At 38.0% G+C, this 7880-nt stretch overlaps 1 non-coding gene across 1 annotated transcript; it reads left to right on the forward strand.

Moving 5' to 3' along the window:
- Positions 1-555: 555 nt before the first annotated feature.
- Positions 556-659, forward strand: LOC130978463 (small nucleolar RNA R71). Its single transcript, XR_009086105.1, has one exon. It is a non-coding gene; the product is annotated as a small nucleolar RNA R71 (small nucleolar RNA).
- The last annotated feature ends 7221 nt before the right edge of the window (positions 660-7880 follow it).

Raw genomic sequence — 7880 nt, forward strand, 5'->3', positions numbered from 1 at the left:
TAATTCTCTGTCTGTTGCTGAGAAGATGATGGATAAGGTTTGATATTGCTGAGCCTATTTCTTCCACCATTATTAATGCCTTGTTGAGGCTTTTGTTGATCCTTCCATGAGAAATTTGGATGATTTCTCCATGATGAATTATAGGTGTTTCCATAAGGTTCACCCATATAATTTACCTCTGTCATTGCAGGGTTCTCAGGATCATAATCTTCTTCTTCAGAAGATGCCTCTTTAGTACTGTTGGATGCATTTTGCCATCCATTCAGACTTTGAGAAATCATGTTGACTTGCTGAGTCAACATTTTGTTCTGAGCCAATATGGCATCCAAAGCATCAATTTCAAGAACTCCATTCCTTTGAGGCGTCTTATTATTCATGGAATTCCTCTCAGAAGTGTACATGAACTGGTTATTTGTAACCATGTCAATAAGTTCTTGAGCCTCTGCAGGCGTTTTCTTTAGGTGAATAGATCCACCTGCAGAATGGTCCAGTGACATCTTAGAGAACTCAGATAGACCATAATAGAATATATCTATTATGGTCCATTCTGAAAACATGTCAGAAGGACATCTTTTGGTCATCTGCTTGTATCTTTTCCAAGCTTCATAGAGGGATTCACCATCTTTTTGTTTGAAGGTCTGAACATCCACTCTAAGCTTGCTCAGCTTTTGAGGAGGAAAGAACTTAGCCAAGAAGGCCATGACCAGCTTATCCCAGGAGTCCAAGCTATCTTTAGGTTGAGAGTCCAACCATGCTCTAGCTCTGTCTCTTACAGCAAAAGGAAAAAGCATGAGTCTGTAGACTTCAGGATCCACTCCATTAGTCTTAATAGTCTCACAGATCTGTAAGAAATCACTTAAGAACTGGTAGGGATCTTTTGATGGAAGTCCTTGAAACTTGCAGTTTTGTTGCATTAGAGCAACTAATTGAGGTTTCAGCTCAAAATTGTTTGCTCCAATGGCAGAAATTGAGATGCTTCTTCCATCAAACTTGGAAGTAGGTGCAATATAATCACCAAGCATCCTTCTTGCATTATTGTTATTAGGTTCGGCTGCCATCTCCTTTTCTTGTTCGAAAATTTTAGCAAGGTGGTTTTGAAAAAGATAAAAAATAAACAAAAAGTCAAATAGTTAGTTTAAAAAAAAATCAAATTTGAAAAGATAAGAAGATAAGAAGATAAGAAGTTATAAAAGTTATTTAAAATCAAATTTTTTAAAAAGATGAAATTTTGAAAAAGATATGATATAAAAGATAAGATAAAAAGATATGATTTAAAAAGATATGGTTGTAAAAGATTTAAATTTTTAAAATAAAAATTAATTACTTGACTAACAAGAAACTAAAAGATATGATTCTAGAATTTAAAGATTGAGCCTTTCTTAACAAGAAAGTAACAAACTTCAAATTTTGAATCAATTATATTAATTGTTAGCATAATTTTCGAAAATAAACATAAAATTAAGAAAAATATTTTTGAAAAATAATTTAAAAAAATAAATTTCGAAAATTAAATAAAAAATGAAAAAGATTTGATTTTTGAAAAAGTTTTAATAAGATAAGAGTTTTAAAATTTGAAAATTTGACTTGACTTACAAGAAATAACTAATTTTAAAAATTTTTGACTAAGTCAACCCAAATTTTCAAAATTTTGAGAGAAAAAAGGAAAAGATATTTTTTTTGATTTTTGAAATTTTAATTATGATAGAGAAAAACATAAAAAATGACTCACAACATGAAAATTATGAATCAAAACACATAATTCATGCAAGAACACTATGAATGTCAAGATGAACACCAAGAACATTTTGAAGATCATGATGAACATCAAGAACATATTTTTGAAAAATTTTTTATGCAAAGAAAACATGCAAGACACCAAAATTAGAAATCTTTAATGGTTGGACACTATGAATGCAAAAATGCACATGAAAAACAATAAAAGACACAAAATAAGAAAACATCAAGATCAAACAAGAAGACTTACCGAGAACAACTTGAAGATCATGAAGAACACTATGAATCCATGAATTTTCGAAAAATGCAAGAAATATTTTTAAAGCATGCAATTGACACCAAACTTAAAACATGACCCAAGACTCAAACAAGAATCACAAAATATTTTTGGTTTTTTTTTTTATTTTATGAGTTTTTTGTATTTTCTTTTATATATATACTTTTTTCGAAAAACATATAGGAAAAAGAAAACAAGAAATTCAAAATTTTTAATAAGGATTCCAGGAATCTTTCAATGTTAGCCTAAAGCTCCAATCCAAGGGTTAGACATGGCTTCATAGTCAGCCAGCTTTAGGATGGAATTATATGCATTGTGGTGATTAGTTGAAGCATTAGTCCAAAAGAATTTGGATATGGCTTTATAGCCAGCCAGGCTTCAACATGCTTCATGAAACTCTAGAATCAATTCTTAAAAATTCTGAAGCCATAAAATGATTTATTTTCAAAATATTTTTTTCGAAAATAGGGATAATTTTTTTTTGAAAAATTTTTGAAAATAAAACAAAAAGAAAATTACCTAATTTGAGCAACAAGATGAACCGTCAGTTGTCCAAACTCGAACAATCCCCGGCAACGGCGCCAAAAACTTGGTGCACGAAATTGTTATCATCAACAATGGCACCAAAAACTTGGTAGTGCTCTCAAACGTGAATCACACTTAGTCACAACTCCGCACAACTAACCAGCAAGTGTACTAGGTCATCCAAGTAATAAACCTTACGTGAGTAAGGGTCGATCCCACATAGATTGTTAGTGTGAAGCAAGCTATGGTCATCTTGTAAATCTCAGTTAGGCAGATAGTAAATGTTATGGAGTTTTCGAAAATTAAATAAACAGAAAATAAAGATAGAGTTACTCATGTAATCCAATGGTGGGAATTTCAGATAAGTGTGTGGAGATGCTTGTCCCTGTTGGATCTCTGCTTTTTTACTGCCTTCCTTCAATCCTTCTTATTCCTTTCCATGGCAAGCTGTATGTAGGGCATCACCATTATCAATGGCTACATCCCATCCTCTCAGTAAAAAAGGTCCAAATGCTCTGTCACTGCACAGCTAATCATCTGTCGGTTCTCGATCATGTTGGAATAGAATCCCTTGATTCTTTTGCATTTGTCATCATGCCCAAAAATCACGAGTTTGAAGCTCGTCACAGTCATTCAATCCCTGAATCCTACTTGGAATACCACAGACAAGGTTTACACTTTTCGGATTCTCATGAATGCCGCCATTAATCTAGCTTATACCACGAAGATTCCGATTAAGGAATCCAAGAGATATGCGCCAGGTCTAAGGTAGAACGGAAGTGGTTGTCAGTCACGCGTTCATAGGTGAGAATGATGATGAGTGTCACGGATCATCACATTCATCATGTTGAAGTGCAATGAATATCTTAGAATAAGAACAAACTGAATTGAATAGAAAGTAGAAGTAATTGCATTGAAACTTGAGGTACAGCAGAGCTCCACACCCTTAATCTATGGTGTGTAAAAACTCCACTGTTAAAAATACATAAGGGATGAAGGTCCAGGCATGGCCGAATGGCCATCCCCCAAACGTGATCAAAAGACCGAATGGTCAAAAGACCTGACAATCAAAGACACTGAATAAAATAGTAAAAAGTCCTATTTATACTAGACTAGCTACTAGGGTTTACAAAAGTAAGTAATTGATGCAGAAATCCACTTCCGGGGCCCACTTGGTGTGTGCTTGGGCTGAGCTTGAACTTTACACGAGCTGAGGCCTCTTTTGGAGTTGAACGCCAAGTTGTAACGTGTTTTTGGCGTTCAACTCTGGTTCGTGACGTGTTTTTGGCGTTTGACTCCAGAATGTAGCATGGAACTGGCGTTGAGCGCCAGTTTATGTCCTTGATTCATGAATAAATTATAGCCTATTATATATTTTTGGAAAGCTTTGGATGTCTACTTTCCAACACCGTTGACAGTGAACCATTTGGAGTTCTGTAGCTTCAGCAAATTCATTTCGAATGCAGGGAGGTCAGAATCCAACAACATCAACAGTCCTTTGTCAGCCTTTTATCAGAGTTTTGCTCAGGTCCCTCAATTTCAGCCAAAAATTACCTGAAATCCCAGAAAAACACAAAAAGTCATAGTAAAGTCCAGAAATGTGAATTTAGCATAAAAACTAATGAAAACATCACTAAAAGTAGCTAAATTATACTAAAAACTACCTAAAAACATTGCCAAAAAGCGTATAAATTATCCGCTGATCAGAGAGACACCCGAAGGGGGATGTAATTGTGATATTTTTTCATTTTTTCTCCATGTCGATCTTCCTTCTTTTTGGATTTATTGTCCTTATCCCTAGAGTTGAATCCGGATTTCGAAGTCTCCCCTAGTCGAGAGTTTTTCTCCATGTTGATGTATTTTTCTGCTCGTTCTTGTACTTCGTTTAGAGTTGTCGAGTGTTTTTTCGATATAGATTGGCTAAAAGGTCCCTCTCACAAGCCATTGATGAGGCCCATAATGGCAGCCTCTGTTGGTAGGTTCTGTATGTCTAAGCACGTTCTGTTGAATCTTTCCATGTAGTTGCGAAGAGTTTCCCATTCTCCTTGCCTGATTCCTAATAGGCTTGGAGCGTGCTTATCCTTGTTTTTTTAGATGGAGAATGTGGCCAAAAACTTCTTGGCCAAGTCATCGAAACTCGAGATGGACCTAGAAGGTAGATTGTCGAACCATCTAATTGCCGTCTTTGTTAAAGTAGTCGGGAAGGCTTTGCAACGAATTGCATCTAAGGCATCGGTAAGGTACATTCTACTTCTGAAATTACTGAGATGGTGGCTGGAATCTGTAGTACCGTTGTATAATGTCATATCTGGGAGTTTAAAGTTATTTGGGATTTTGGTCTTCATGATCTCCTTAGAGAATGGATCTTGTTCCTTGTGGGAGCTTCGAGTTTGTCCTCCAATTCCCGGCATCGCCTTATTTCCTTCTGTAGGTCTTTCTCAGCCTCTCGTTGTCATAGGGCTTTTTCTTTCAATTGTTTTAAATGGTCTTGAAGTGCTTCCATAGCTCTTGCGTTTGGCAAATTCTTTTTGTTGTTAAGTTGAGAAGTATCCTTTGGGGTGGTCTTTGCATTTTTGTGTGGTGTTCTATCCTCTAGATCTGAATTGTGATCGTTGTCATGGTCGTCCGGCATAATGATGGGATGACATCCAGGTTCCCTGGCAACGGCGCCAATGTTCCGAGGGTTACCTGAAACTGTATGTCAATCTCGGGCAAGATCTTCTGTACTGGTCGGAGCTGTCGTGTCTGACTTGTTGAACGGAGTGATGATGCTGATCCTTCGTCACCGGAGGGTGGTGGTACCTGCAAGGGACTCCGATGCTTAAGTTAGCAAGGGTATTAAGCAGGTTTTTTTTTGTAGGATCAGAGAGTGAGTTATACCTTAGTGCTCCAGTGTATTTATAATGGTGTAGAGAGTCCTTTCTTAGATAAGATAAATTAGTTATCTTATCTTATCTTTATCTTCGAGCGAGGTCATCTTATCTTTAAGGGAACCGCCTTTATCTCTATAGGCTTGAGCTGGCCTTGGATTTGGGTCGTGTTCCTCTGTTTGGGCCCTTTACTAGGCTTTCCTGGTAGTTTGGTCGAGCTCTTTGAGAAAAGGTCGGATTGTCCTAACCCGAAGAGGTCGGTCACTTTACCGGTAGAACTTCCCGGGTCGGATAGCTCGACCTAGGGTATGAACAGTATTTATAGGGAAAGAGAAGGAGAGTGGCCGAATGGAATTGAATGGGTTTGGGAGGGAAAAGTGTTTGAATTTGAAAAGTGAGGTAGGTGGGTTTTTGGGGAAGTGGGATGGAGGTGATTGGTGGAGATAATATAGGGAAGAGAATAGGATTTGGTAGGTGAGTGGTGTTTTGGGTAGAGTGTTATAAAGATGTGTGAAGGGGAGAGAGAGAGGTAGGGTAGGTGGGGATCCTGTGGGGTCCACAGATCCTGAGGGGTCAAGGACTTCTCATCCCTGCTCCATTTAGGCGTGCAAAAATGCCCTTAGAGTGCAATTTTGGAGTTTAACGCCAGATTGCCGCCTGTTTCTGGCGTTAAATGCCAGCTTTTATACCTTTTTTGGCATTTAACGCCAAGCTGTAGCCTGTTTCTCGCGTTAAACGCCAGTCTGGTGCTTCTTTCTGGCGTTAAACGCCAGTCTGGTGCCCATTTCTGGCGTTAAACGCCCAGAATAGTGTCAAACTGGGCATTTAACGCCCATCTTGCTACCCTTACTGGCATTTAAATGCCAGTAAATTTTTCCTCCAGGGTGTGCTGTTTCTAATGTTGTTTTTGAATTTGCTTTGATTTTGCCAGTAGTTTTTTTTACTGCACATGATCATCAACCTAAAGAAAACATGAAATAATAATGGAAAATGGAAATTTAACATAGATAAATAAAAATTGGGTTGCCTCCCAATAAGCGCTTCTTTAATGTCAATAGCTAGACAGTGGGCTCTCATGGAGCCTCACAGATAATCAGAGCATAGTTGGGGCCTCTCAAGACGAAACTTAGAGTTTGGTTGTGGGCTCTCAACACCAAACATAGAGTTGGTTGTGGCCTCCCAATACCAAACTTAGAGTTTGAATGTAGGGGCTTTGTTTGACTCTGTATTGAGAAAAGCTTTTCATGCATCTTCTCCATGTGTACAGAAGGAGAACCTTGAGTCTTGAATACAAGATATTCCTCATTCAGTTGAAGGACCATCTTGATGACAAGTAATCATATACCCATTTCTCAAGCTAATTTCACTTGTTTCATTAGTTTTTATGCACTTTCTTGCACCATAAGTAAGCAATTTAGAGTGGAATTTCATGTTTTATTTGAATCAATCAACCACCACTTAATTGATGCTAAATCATGAGGTTTAAGCTAAATTTAATTGAATTTTAATTGATTTACAAACCTTGTGAATTTAGTGATACTTTGATTGGTTGTTTTGATTATTTGAAGGTGAAGAAAAAAAGAAAAGAGTGAAGCGTGGCTTAAGAAAGCGTGGCCCAAGGAAGAAAAGAGTGTAGCGCATGGAAGGAAGGAAGCCACATTGCCCTCCTCAAGAGCACACTGCCCTCCAAGGGAGCACAACAATGAACCCAGCACTCAAGGCCTCACTGCCCTGCCCTCCTTGAGGGCGGAGCAGGAAAAATTCTGCCCTGCCCTCCTTGAGAGCATTATCGGGCTTCATCCAAGAAAAATTCAAAGAAAAAGTTTGATAATGAAGGCTACAAGGTTTGAACCCATGACCCAAGGGAAGGAAGGAGTGCTCCTTGTAAGGAAAATAAGCCAAAAATAGACCAAAGTGCTCCCAGCAAGTTCCGAACAAGGAGACTTCACTAACAAAGCAAGGAAGCTACGCTCTTAGCACCACTTGAGCGCTACCCTGATGGTGTCCAAGACTTGGCACGCGAAATATATTAAGAGAGGCAAAGCGCACCATGGCAACATTGCCCTACCCACCACAAGGGCAGGGCAGCATCCTGATGCCTATCCCACACTTGGCATGCAACATGCTTCATCACACAATTTCCCTACTCTGCCCTCCACAAGGGCAGGGCAGCCTCCTGGAAGCTAATTTCTCATGGGCTGAAAATTGAATAAAAAATCCAACTTAATTCATTTCTTTACCAAATCAAAAAGCCCACTCAAAATTCTTAGATCCAAAATAAAAAGTGTATAAATAGGTGTTAGTTAGGATTAGAGTGGAGAGTTCTTTTTGGGAGAGAAAGCTTACTTTCATTTTTGAATCTTCATCTTTAGTCAACTTGAGAGCTCACTTTCCATTTTCTGTTTTCTGCAATTGGAGGAGAGAATTCATTTCTTCTACCTCTGATCTTTTGTTTCCTTTTACTGTGTTTTGTT

Source organism: Arachis stenosperma, chromosome 4 (assembly GCF_014773155.1).
Source record: "Arachis stenosperma cultivar V10309 chromosome 4, arast.V10309.gnm1.PFL2, whole genome shotgun sequence".
Lineage (NCBI taxonomy): Eukaryota > Viridiplantae > Streptophyta > Magnoliopsida > Fabales > Fabaceae > Arachis > Arachis stenosperma.